The sequence below is a fragment of the Oncorhynchus nerka genome, linkage group LG27, assembly GCF_034236695.1.
Source record: "Oncorhynchus nerka isolate Pitt River linkage group LG27, Oner_Uvic_2.0, whole genome shotgun sequence".
Classification (NCBI taxonomy): domain Eukaryota; kingdom Metazoa; phylum Chordata; class Actinopteri; order Salmoniformes; family Salmonidae; genus Oncorhynchus; species Oncorhynchus nerka.
The window spans coordinates 94,902,074-94,914,074 of record NC_088422.1 but is presented as its reverse complement, the minus strand read 5'-3'; the positions used below and the strand labels follow the sequence as shown (position 1 = coordinate 94,914,074).

The 12,001-nt window shown below is 45.8% G+C and overlaps 1 pseudogene; it reads right to left on the bottom strand.

The window, feature by feature from the left end:
- Positions 1–2,817: 2,817 nt before the first annotated feature.
- On the bottom strand, positions 2,818–10,648 carry LOC135565133 (uncharacterized; annotated as a pseudogene).
- Positions 10,649–12,001: the final 1,353 nt, after the last annotated feature.

The window sequence follows — 12,001 nt, the reverse complement described above, 5'->3', positions numbered from 1 at the left end:
AAACATACTGTATGAGAGAGAAGACAGAGGGAGAGACCGACAGAGAAAACATACTGTATAAGAGAGAAGACAGAGGGAGAGACCGACAGAGAAAACATACTGTATGAGTGAGAAGACACAAGGGAGAGACCGACAGAGAAAGCATACTGTATGAGAGAGAAGACACAGGGAGAGACCGACAGAGAAAACATACTGTATGAGAGAGAAGACAGAAGGAGAGACCGATAGAGAAAACATACTGTATGAGAGAGAAGACAGAAGGAGAGACCGACAGAGAAAACATATGTATGAGAGAGAAGACAGAAGGAGAGACCGACAGAGAAAACATACTGTATGAGTGAGAAGACAGAAGGAGAGACCGACAGAGAAAGGCTATATGATTTCTGGCTCCACAGGTTCTCTATGTTAATGAAGACAGGGATCCATTAACAGCAGACAACACTCTTTAATCCTCTTTAACAGCCCGCTCCACTCGCCCAGGAGGAAGCTGCAGCAGAAAATCATTTTTCTACTCCGCAGCCCATCAACAAAAGCTTATATTTGGGGCAGGGCCCTGCAGAACTTACACTGGTGAGGGTGATTTCCAGAAAGTTTAAGAGTGTGTTACTTCCTTGTGTGCGCGCACACGTGTGCATGTGTTTGGTGTGTGTGTGTGAGAGAGTCCGTACATCGAACAGCCCTCGAAGTCAAAGCTAAACATATCCCCAACGTTGTGCCATTGAAGTTTGGAAAGGCCAATTGTTGATCAAGAAATGTCATTTTCAGAATAGTTTTGAACCTAGACAAACCAAAAACCCCATAGATATACACAAAAAAAAAACAAGACAAAAACACATTTACCACCCTCGTCACACCCTGACCTAACCAAAATAATAAAGAAAACAAAGATAACTAAGGTCAGGGTGTGACAACCTGTATTATTACATTTTCATTTTTAAGGGCGTGGTCAAGCCGCTTCACTCAACTCTGCCTCATACCCACCAATACAGCTGTAAAAAGCTTCAGTGTTATTAGCCTTAGCCTATGTGGCTAGCTGTAAAAAGCTTCAGTGTTATTAGCCTTAGCCTATTTGGCTAGCTGTAAAAAGCTTCAGTGTTATTAGCCTTAGCCTATTTGGCTAGCTGTAAAAAGCTTCAGTGTTATTATCCTTAGCCTATTTGGCTAGCTGTAAAAAGCTTCAGTGTTATTATCCTTAGCCTATTTGGCTAGCTGTAAAAAGCTTCAGTGTTATTAGCCTTAGCCTATTTGGCTAGCTGTAAAAAGCTTCAGTGTTATTATCCTTAGCCTATTTGGCTAGCTGTAAAAAGCTTCAGTGTTATTAGCCTTAGCCTATTTTGCTAGCTGTAAAAAGCTTCAGTGTTATTATCCTTAGCCTATTTGGCTAGCTGTAAAAAGCTTCAGTGTTATTAGCCTTAGCCTATTTGGCTAGCTGTAAAAAGCTTCAGTGTTATTATCCTTAGACTATTTAGCTAGCTGTAAAAAGCTTCAGTGTTATTAGACTTAGCCTATTTGGCTAGCTGTAAAAAGCTTCAGTGTTATTAGCCTTAGACTATTTAGCTAGCTGTAAAAAGTGTAAAGTGTTTTTCCCCACAGCAATGTTCCAACATCAAGTGGAAAGCCTTCCCAGAAGAGTGGAGGCTGTTATAGAGTCAAAGGGAGGGGACCAACTCCATATTAATGCCCATGATTTTGGAATGAGATGTTCGACTAGCAGGTGTCTACATACTTTTGGTCATGTACTAAGCCCCCTCTTCAGTCTCAACAGCTTTTTCACTGACCACTAATCAGTGACTCAATGTCCCCTGCAGAAATATGACAGACCCAATAGCTTTTTTACTGATTCCAAAACAGTGTCTTGATGTCCTCTGTCTCCTCTTAGGGCTAGGGGGCAGTGTTCGGAAGTCAACTGCCTGTTACTCAGGCACAGAAGCTAGGATATGCATGGAATCGGTAGCATTGGATAGAAAACACTGAAGCTTCTAAAACTGTTAACATAATGTCTGTGGGTATAACAGAACTGATATGTCGGGCGAAATCCCAAGGACAATCCATCCGGATAATTTTTTGGGGAGATCACAGGCCATTTCAATGCTAGTCTATGGGACATACAAATAAAAAGGACCCAGATTTCAGTTCCTATGGCTTCCACTAGATGTCAACAGTCTTTAGAAAGGCTTTCAGGCTTGTTTTTTCAACAATGAACAAGTAGTTGTAGTTTTTCCAAGGTGTCCCTCATTAGAAAAGTAGTCTTGTTGTGTGCGTGAATGAGGTGGGTGCTTTTCATTATTTATCTTCCCTATTGAACATACTATTCTCCATATTAAATTGTATCGTTTATTTAGATATTAGAGTACCTGAGGATTCATTAGAAACATCGTTTGACTTGTTTGGATGAACTTTACCGGAAACTTTTTGGATTTGTTTGTATGCATGTTGATCGAGTGGATTACTGAAATCAATGGCGCCACATAAACATACTCTTTTGGATATAAAGAAGGACTTTATCGAACTAAACGACCATTCATTGTGTAGCTGGGACCCTTGGCATTGCAAACAGGGAAGATCTTCAAGGGTAAGTGATATATTTAATCGATATTTGTGATTTTTGTGACTCCTGTGCTGGTTTGAAAAAGTATTTTGATGTGGGGCGCTGTTCTCAGATAATTGCATGGTCTGCTTTCGCCGTAAAGCCTTTTTGAAATCTGACAACGTGGTTGGATTAACAAGAAGTTACGCTTTTAAATGTTGGAGGACACTTGTATGTTCATGAATGTTTAATATTACTATTTTGTCATTTGAATTTGGCGCACTCCAACTTCACCGGATGATGTCGATGTCGATCCCGGTAACGGGATCGGATCCCTAAGAGGGGAAAGATGAGACTTTGTAAAGATTGGACAGGCACTGATGATGTACCAGTTCTGATGATGTACCAGCATTAAAGGGGGGGACCAACTCCATATTAATATTGATGAATTTGGAATGAGATGTTCGATGAAGTGTCCATGTACTGTTGGTCATGCGTGTATATCAGTGTATGTCAGCCTAATGGAGGTGTAGATTATTACAACACACATTCTAGTGTTCCAACTTGTAACAAGGCTACATGGGGATATTACTAATGCGACTCAGCACATCCAATGGCAATGTCCGCGATAGGTATAACGCCAGGAGCCGTTTGCTGATTTGACACCTCCGACGTCGTAGAAATAAAAAAACAAAGAAACTGCTATGCTGTTGTCGTTTATCGCAGGTTAAGGCAGAACTGATTGAATCTGGCCCTGAGTCAATGTATTTAAGTTGACATTTTAACCTAATTTCAATCTCCACAGCACTGGTTGGCTGGCCCTCGCTTCATACTCGTCGCCAAACCCACTGGCTCCAGGTCATCTACAAGACCCTGCTAGGTAAAGTCCCGCTTTATCTCTGCTCGCTCGTCACCATAGCTGCACCCACCTGTAGCACGCGTTCCAGCAGGTATATCTCACTTGTCATCCCCCAAAGCCAATTCCTACTTTGGCCGCCTCTCCTTCCAGTTCTCTGCTGCAAATGACTGGAACGAACTACACAAATCTCTGAAACTGGAAACACTTATCTCCCTCACTAGCTTTAAGCACCAGCTGTCAGAGCAGCTCACAGATCACTGCACCTGTACATAGCCCATCTATAAATAGCCCAAACAACTACCTCATCCCCTACTGTATTTATTTATTTTGCTCATTTGCACCCCAGTATTTCTACTTTTCACACTCATCTTCTGTCAAATCTACCATTCCAGTGTTTTTAATTGCTATATTGTATTTACTTCGCCACCATGGCCTTTTATTGCCTTTACCTCCCTTATCTCACCTCATTTGCTCACATTGTATATAGACTTATTTTTCTACTGTATTATTGACTGTATGTTTGTTTTTCTCCATGTGTAACTCTGTGTTGTTATGTGTCGAACTGCTTTGCTTTATCTTGGCCAGGTCACAGTTGTAAATGAGAACTTGTTACTCAACTTGCCTACCTGGTTAAATAAAGGTGAAATATATATATATTTTTAAATGATCTCTGCTGTACTGGTTGATGATCTCTGCTGTACTGGCTGTACTGGTTGATGATCTCTGCTGTACTGGTTGATGATCCCTGCTGTACTGGTTGATGATCCCTGCTGTACTGGTTGATGATCCCTGCTGTACTGGTTGATGATCTCTGCTGTACTGGTTGATGATCTCTGCTGTACTGGCTGTACTGGTTGATGATCTCTGCTGTACTGGTTGATGATCTCTGCTGTACTGGTTGATGATCTCTGCTGTACTGGTTGATGATCTCTGCTGTACTGGCTGTACTGGTTGATGATCTCTGCTGTACTGGTTGATGATCCCTGCTGTACTGGTTGATGATCCCTGCTGTACTGGTTGATGATCCCTGCTGTACTGGTTGATGATCTCTGCTGTACTGGTTGATGATCTCTGCTGTACTGGCTGTACTGGTTGATGATCTCTGCTGTACTGGCTGTACTGGTTGATGATCTCTGCTGTACTGGTTGATGATCTCTGCTGTACTGGTTGATGATCCCTGCTGTACTGGTTGATGATCCCTGCTGTACTGGTTGATGATCCCTGCTGTACTGGTTGATCTCTGATGGTTGATGATCTGGTTGATGATCTCTGCTGATGATCTGCTGTACTGGTTGATGATCTCCTGCTGTACTGGTTGATGATCTCTGCTGGTTGATGATCTACTGGTTGATGATCCCTCTGCTGAATACTGGATCCCTGCTGTACTGGTTGATGATCCCTGCTGTACTGGTTGATGATCCCTGCTGTACTGGTTGATGATCTCTGCTGTACTGGTTGATGATCTCTGCTGTACTGGTTGATGATCTCTGCTGTACTGGTTGATGATCACTGCTGTACTGGTTGATGATCCCTGCTGTACTGGTTGATGATCCCTGCTGTACTGGTTGATGACCTTTTTCAAATTCAGTGTACTTTCCACGTTGATTACATGTCGCAATATGTTGACAAATGACATTGAAACAACATTGATTCAACCAGTGTGTGTCCAGTGGGTTGAGACAAGTGATTTCTACTACTGCAATTTAACAATTGTATTGTTCTGTATGATGTCAGGAGTTTACTGTGGACCTGGGCATTTGTTCCCCAAAACCTCCTCACTAAACCCACTGTTCAATGTGGTGACTTCCTCTGTCTGAGACCAAGGCTACTGTATATGAGTAATGGTGGATATGGACCCGATGATGCTCCTCGGTCTCCCTATTTGATGTGTCCCATCACACTGAACAGAACAGAACAGACATTCTGTCCTTGGGCTCTGTAGAACGTCCTGTCTGTGTTGTGCAGACATGGTGGGTGTCAGCTCAGTCAACTGGGCTCCTGCCTAAAGACCCCCCCCCCCTCACACTGGAAAGACTTGGCAAATGCCTTCAGCTCCACTGCTGATGACCTTCAGTCATGTGGTGGTGGTTTAGTGGTGAGCATCGCTACCTTCCAAATGCCTTCAGCTCCACTGCTGATTACCTTCGGTCATGTGGTGGTGGTTTAGTGGTGAGCATCGCTACCTTCCAAATGCCTTCAGCTCCACTGCTGATGATCTTCAGTCATGTGGTGGTGGTATAGTGGTGAGGATCGCTACCTTCCAAATGCCTTCAGCTCCACTGCTGATGACCTTCAGTCATGTGGTGGTGGTATAGTGGTGAGGATCGCTACCTTCCAAGCAGTTAACCCAGGTTTGGTTCCCGGCCACCGCAGCCAATCTCTTTTACAAAGTTGTTACAATGCATTTACACTATATTATATGCAAACTGAAGTCATAGGATTACAAATGACTGCAGCACTGTACCACCAGCCTGTGTGTGTGTGTGTGTGTGTGTGTGTGTGTGTGTGTGTGTGTGTGTGTGTGTGTGTGTGTGTGTGTGTGTGTGTGTGTGTGTGTGTGTGTGTGTGTGTGTGTGTGTGTGTGTGTGAGATACAATTCCATATGGATAGACAAGATAAGGTTTTGTCACTCATCATTTGACCAATGGGGCCCCCTTCAGGTTAGGAGGCTGTACTATCAGAGCTCTGCAAAGGCCCCAGATCAGATTGTGAAAGTATCAAAATTTAATCAGCAATTCAGATTCAACAGCAACAAAAAGATTCAGTAACTGGGGAATCATTAAAAAGAGCATAGATAAAAGTCTACCAAACCGACTGTAACTGAACATTAATCAAACACAGGAGATTGAAGATCTTTCCGTTGAACAGAATAGTTATTTATTCATTCATTATACAGAGAAAATGGAAATTAAGATTTTTTTTGCTGACACAATAGGTTACCCAACTACCCACTACCCACACAAAATAGTGTATTTTATTATTATCCTCAAAGCAGTAGATTTGTAACCAAAGTTATACCAGTAATGGTCAGTATCAGGGCTGGCTAATGTTGTCTAATCATATACATGGCTGTAACTTTAAAGACATTTAAATAATATGAAATACATTTTTCACTATGAAGGATTGGTGTTTATTGTAAATACGTGTAGCCTGCAACTAAATTGAATGAAATGTTATCGGGAACTCTGGATAATCGTGCACATCATTGAAGATTAAAAACATGGTTGGATTGGAGGTGTTATCTGTGACACTGTCGTATCATTGAAGATTAAAAACGTGGTTGGATTGGAGGTGTTATCTGTGACACTGTCGTACAAGTCTGCACACCTCCCTAAAGGTTTGTCAGGGGGAATACTCCAGCCTGGGTGTCTCTGAGTCTGAACCCTGACACCTCCCTCCCTAAAGGTTTGTCAGGGGGAATACTCCAGCCTGGGTGTCTCTGAGTGTCGTCTCCAACAAGAACCCTGGCCAGGTACATGCACTACACCTCCCTAAAGGTTTGTCAGGGGGAATAATCCAGCCTGGGTGTCTCTGAGTGTCGTCTCCAACCAGAACCCTGGCCAGGTACATGCACTACACCTCCCTAAAGGTTTGTCAGGGGGAATAATCCAGCCTGGGTGTCTCTGAGTGTCGTCTCCAACCAGAACCCTGACCAGGTACATGCACTACACCTCCCTAAAGGTTTGTCAGGGGGAATACTCCAGCCTGGGTGTCTCTGAGTGTCGTCTCCAACCAGAACCCTGGTTTGTCAGGTAATCATGCACTAACAGAACCCTCCCTAAAGGTTTGTCAGGGGGAATACTCCAGTCTGGGTGTCTCTGAGTGTCGTCTCCAACCAGAACCCTGACCAGGTACATGCACTACACCTCCCTAAAGGTTTGTCAGGGGGAATACTCCAGTCTGGGTGTCTCTGAGTGTCGTCTCCAACAAGAACCCTGGCCAGGTACATGCGCTTGAACCCTTGTGCATCAGGTGGGACGTGTCCTCTTGGTGAAAACAATGGGCATACGGCAAAGTAAGATCCTGTTTGGGGTTTTAGGCTGCTTTCTGTACAGCACTTTGTGACACGTTCTGGCCTTTCTAGGGAGTTTTTCCTAGCCACTGTGCTTCTACACCTGCATTGCTTGCTGTTTGGGGTTTTAGGCTGGTTTCTCTACAGCACTTTGTGACATCAGCTGATGTAAGAAGGGCTTTATAAATACATTTGATTGAGTTTGAGTGTCTCGTTCTGGACCTGTTCATTCTACCAATATGAGAAAACGTACAACAAAAAGTTTGAAAGTGATTTATTTTTTACTGACGTGCCACAAAGGATTTTATGGACAGTAAGGAAATAACAACTGACATCTTCAACTGGTTTAGACAAAATTGCCAGCTAGGGAGTTGAGCTAGGTAGTGAAATTCAAGTATCAATTTACACAACCTCTTGCTTTTAACTCCAATATTCTCCAGTAACAACATGATCTTAAGTTTCCATGAACCTTAATGTGAACATACTTTAACCATGGTCAGGTTGGTCCCTGTCTTCACATCCTTGTAGTCCCTGAATCTTGGAGACAGATTGACCAACTTTAAGAGGGAACCATTCATGTGTTCCCAGTGTGTCGGCACTAAGGTGTCACCTGGACAGAAGAGAGACAGTTTGGTATTTTAGTGAACAATTCATGACACAACAAATGCTGTCATTAAAAAAAGTATAAATTCTGTACATATTCCTTCAGTATGGGCTCCTGAGTGGTGCAGCTGTCTATGGCACTGCATCTCAGTATAAGGGGTGTCACTACAGTCCCTGGTTCAAATCCAGGCTGAGTCACATCCAGCTGTGATTGGGAGTCCCAAAGGACCGTGCACAATTGGCCCAGGGTCATCTGGATTTGGCTGGGGTAGGCTGTCATTGTAAATAAGAACTTATGCTTAACTGACTTGCCCAGTTAAATAAAGACAAAATATTTATTTAAACTAATTATTTTAGATCTCACTGATGTAAATACTTTAATTTATTTATACATTTAATTCATACAGATGAGAACATATAATAGTCACCTTTCAGTTCTTTTCTCAAGAACTCCATTTCTCTTCTGCCCTTTGTGTTGGAAGCTTTTCTGTACAGGACATTAGCCTCATTATCAACATTGTGGTCTTGGTTTTGCCATCCTCCCAGACTGCTCAACAGGTAGACTGATCGTCTGACGTTCTTTCCTTTCCACAACCATGTCCCTGATGATTCTGTCTGCCGTAAGCAAATCACGGCTCAGGCCCTCCAGACAGATCAGGGAGTCGGGGCCCTTCATCTCCAGGCGGATCCTGACAGTCAGCTCCCTCTGCATGGCCTACAGCTGCTCCACATCCGCCTCACTCAGCTGGCAGATGTGTGGGTCCTTGATGATTCTCTCAGTTTGCTCCTTCATGATAAGGTTTTCAACCCAGTGCCGGGTACGACTCACAGCCTGGTGGATCTCTGCACACAGCTGGAACACAGTTGGAGAAAACTCCTCCCCCTTAATGACAGAGTTCTCATTGCCAAAGCTTCCATCACTGGGTCCCATAAAGACGTCTATTGGGTGGAAGAAACATCAACACCATAATAAAACTTGTGTACATTTAGACCTCACATTGTCTTCTACCTCACACACTTTCATATTCGCTGACCTTTGACCTTGGTGAAAACGTTCTCCTTCACTCTCTCTTGTCCCCTTGGTAGCCGACTCATAACACTCACACACTTGTTCTCCAGTATGTAATCCTCCTGCAGAAACACCACACATCCATGCTCCTTCATCGCCATGGATACAAATATGCTCTCCTGCTCTTGGAAGTACTTTCTTGCTCCAGACTTCATGATGGTGAGCTCATCAGTACAGAAGGCAGCCGCCATCTTCTGAAAGAATCCCTTGGCCATCTTGACATAGAGACAGGCCCCTGAGAGGATGATTCTGAGCCTTCTGGGGTCAAAACGGACATTCACCTCATCACACTTTTGGCAAAATGTCTCCAGTTCTGACATTTTTTCTCCTGGATGAATTTAACTTGGACTTGACACAGACAGCCACGTCGACTTGTAAGTAGTTTTCAACAAAGTCCTCCAGAAGGTTTCTGACCTCTTTGACCTGGTCCAGAAATGTCCAGACCTCTTTGACCTGGTCCAGAAAGGTCCAGACCTCTTTGACCAGGTCCAGAAAGGTCCAGACCTCTTTGACCGGGTCCAGAAAGGTCCAGACCTCTTTGACCGGGTCCAGAAAGGTCCAGACCTCTTTGACCTGGTCCAGAAAGGTCCAGACCTCTTTGACCTGGACCAGAAAGGTCCAGACCTCTTTGACCTGGACCAGAAAGGTCCAGACCTCTTTGACCTGGACCAGAAAGGTCCAGACCTCTTTGACGTGGTCCAGAAAGGTCCAGACCTCTTTGACCGGGTCCAGAAAGGTCCAGACCTCTTTGACCTGGTCCAGAAAGGTCCAGACCTCTTTGACCTGGACCAGAAAGGTCCAGACCTCTTTGACCTGGACCAGAAAGGTCCAGACCTCTTTGACGTGGTCCAGAAAGGTCCAGACCTCTTTGACCGGGTCCAGAAAGCCAGAGACAATAATTCTGTCTCTGCTCTCTGGATGGAGCTTTATCACCACAGTTTTCTTCTTTGGGGAGTTGTATGTATCCACCAGGTGGCTGTTCAGATCCTTCCACCCAGGAATCCTCAACACATCCTGATCCTCCACCACGAGGCTCTGCATGGACAGGGCAGTCTTCACCATCTGCTCTGCGTCAGTCAAGGATTTATCTGAGCTGCCAGTCAGAAGCACCTCTCCACCCTCCATGCTATATACAGCACTGATGTGCCAAGCGCAAACAGGTCCTGGGACATCTCCATACTGTCCACTGACCTCAGGAAGTCCAGGATGTGAGGGTCCAGCTTCAGCTGCATCTTCCTCATTCTGAGCTTCCTCTCCAGGATCCAGTTCTGCACCTTGTTACACCTCTGCGACAAGACCTGAGAGAACCAGCTTCTTGGTGTCGTCTCTGTAAGAGAGACCCATATCTGGGTCTTTGTCTTCTGCGCGCTTCACCAGTCCTTCCTGCTGCAGGATATAGAACATGGCAGGGGACTCGTCCATCTCCTGTGAGCCCCTGTCCCTCTGCTTCTGTATGTGACTCAAGGCCCTCTTCATGAGGCTCTCCACCGTCCGCCTGAGCCGCTTTGTGTCTTCAGCCAGGCCGGCCGCTATCAGGGCCCCTCTGGATGTGACTCATGGCCCTCTTCATGAGGCTCTCCACCGTCCGCCTGAGCCGCTTTATGTCTTCAGCCAGGCCGGCCGCTATCAGGGCCCCTCTGGATGTGACTCATGGCCCTCTTCATGAGGCTCTCCACCGTCCGCCTGAGCCACTTTGTGTCTTCAGCCAGGTTGGCCGCTATCAGAGCCCCTCTGGATGTGACTCATGGCCCTCTTCATGAGGCTCTCCACCGTCCGCCTAAGCCGCTTTGTGTCTTCAGCCAGGCCGGCCACTGTCTGAGCCCCTCTGGATGTGACTCATGGCCCTCTTCATGAGGCTCTCCACCGTCCGACTGAGCCGCTTTGTGTCTTCAGCCAGGCCGGCCGCTGTCAGAGCCCCTCTGGATGTGACTCATGGCCCTCTTCATGAGGCTCTCCACCGTCCGACTGAGCCGCTTTGTGTCTTCAGCCAGGCCGGCCGCTGTCAGAGCCCCTCTGGATGTGACTCATGGCCCTCTTCATGAGGCTCTCCACCGTCTGCCTGAGCCGCTTTGTGTCTTCAGCCAGGCTGGCCACTGTCAGAGCCCCTCTGGATGTGACTCATGGCCCTCTTCATGAGGCTCTCCACCGTCCGCCTGAGCCGCTTTGTGTCTTCAGCCAGGCCGGCCACTGTCAGAGCCCTTCTGGATGCATCCATCAGCAGGACAGCATCCTCTTTCACCCCCGAGCGGACCTCCTTCTCCACCGCCTCCCACACTGGGGCACTTCAACAACACTCAAAAAAGTTGCATATTGGGCCGTGATGTCATGGAAGACGTTCAAGGCTGTCACGACTCCCACTGAAGGTGTCTCCCCTGCCTGTTCGGGCGGCGCTCGGCGGTCGTCGTCGCCGGTCTACTAGCTGCCACCGATCCCCTTTTCCTTTTCTGTTTGTTTGGTTTTATTGGTTGCACCTGTCTCTTATTTTGTTTCTTGATTCATGTCTATTTAAGCCTGTTAGGCCGCCTATTTTTGTGCGGGATAGTTTTTCTGTTCGTCAGGTTGTGCGTGTTAATGTTCCTGTCCGTTTGTGCCCTGTGTTTGTGCGATGTTTTGGGCGTTGGTTTTGGGCGTTGGTTTTGGGAATCCTAATGAAGTCGGTTTCCCCAGTATCCTCTGCTCTCTGCATCTGACTCTGCACCCACCACTCCTGGTGTTTGTGACAAAGGCATTCTGTTTCCATCCGTCAATGTGTTTTTGTTTTCGTTAGTCCTTTTTGCTTCAGCGGTTTCGGTGGAGGGCTGAGCTTGACCTCAGCGCTGTCAATGTCCACCTGACTGAAGGGGACCTTCATCTGGTCATTGATGGTCTCTTCATGGAGAGGAATGACCATGAAGCAGGATGCAACCTCTCTGTGAAGGGTTCAGGCAGCTT